Raw genomic sequence first — 1,576 nt, forward strand, 5'->3', positions numbered from 1 at the left:
CGATGAAGGGTACAATACAGAACATACCTGAGAAAACAGCAGTGTAAATCACTCTATTTTTAGTCCTCAACGCAGGGTTTGTTGCAAATGTATGTGAGAGGTCTTCTGACTTTCTAATCAATGTGCCTGCTTTTACTGACTTCATCCATAACCCACTAGCGCTGTTATCAGGGAAGATGAGACACTGTAATGAGACTGCATATATTTGTCAGTTCACTTCCTCCTCATTTGAAATGATTTGCAAAAGAGAAGGTAACAACAGATGAAAAGAGTAAACAAACTCCATCCCTGCATGCTGTGGAACCTCAGTCTCGTTTTATTTCTGAAGAGATGACAGGTGTGTATCTATTCACCACTTTTCTAAAATCTCTCTGCTCTAAAACTAAACAAACCCCGCTTTGCTTTGGAAAAAAAAATGTCCAAATTGTACTAACACACCTTTTTAAAAAGAAAATTCATGCGCCCCGAGATGAACAGTTACTTTCCAGAACAAGTATACCTTTTGATGGCTCTTGGTGAACTGCATAACTATGTATTTTAGTGTCTGGAAAGAATTGTGACTACTGGAGTGAGTTTTTTAAAAAAAACAGCCCTGTGACCTTTAACTAAGGCACCTGATCTCCCAGTGGCTCTTTTCCACTTGCAGCTGAGCCACGCTTCCTCACAAGGGTGTTATGAAAGTACTGAAGGCTTTGGGATGTGCTGAAGATGTCCCACTGCTTCAGTGAAACTGTGAAATATACGGGTCAGCTAAATCCTTCAGTTCATGTATTTACTTCTGGGAGTCTCGAAGGCCCGAAATTCATGAAAGACTGAGGCTGCCAGGTATGCAGTGTGATTAGTCTCCTCCGGTGAGCGTTATCACCAGCTTATCAGTGCTCAGTGAATCCGTGCGAGTTATTGGGCTGGTGTTAACTCGGTGGACCAGGCTTCTGACTGGCCATTACGACCTGGTTTCTTTTCCCACCTGCTCAAAGCTGTAGTGACACAGGACTGGTCGGTCTTCTTTTTGTGGAAGCCATTACCGAAACACAGATTCAAGTTGCCATACGAACTCACGTACGGGTAACCGCCTGACCTGGATCCTGAGGGACGCCTTCAGTCGAGCCCTAAGTGGTCCCCGGCCTGCCTTCTGTGAGGAACTACCCCGGCCCCTCCCGCAGCACCCACGGTGCCAGCCGGGGAGGGCGGCCCGCCGGGGACACCAGCCTCGCCGGGCGGGTCGCGTCCCCCGGGCCCAGCCCCGCCCCGCCCCGCCCGCACCTGCGCCCGGCCCGGCCCCAAGCAGCAGCACAGGGGCCGCCGCGCCGCCTCCATTTTGGGCGGCGGGGCCCGGGGCGGCGGTAGCGGTGTGCTCCTGCCCGCCGGCGGCGCTCGGCGCATGCCCGCCCGGCGCCTCTCGCGCCCCGGCCCGCCGCGGGGGGGGTGGGGGGGGGTGGTTTCGGCGGCGCCTCCCGCCCCGCGGTGCGGTGACGCGTGGCGCCGGGTCCCTCCCCGCCCGGCCGCACTATAAGAGCGCTGCCGGCGGCAGCCCCTTCTTCTCGCCTCGCCGCTCGCCTCGCCGCCCGGTGGCCGC

Source organism: Gymnogyps californianus, chromosome 2 (genome assembly GCF_018139145.2).
Source record: "Gymnogyps californianus isolate 813 chromosome 2, ASM1813914v2, whole genome shotgun sequence".
NCBI lineage: Eukaryota > Metazoa > Chordata > Aves > Accipitriformes > Cathartidae > Gymnogyps > Gymnogyps californianus.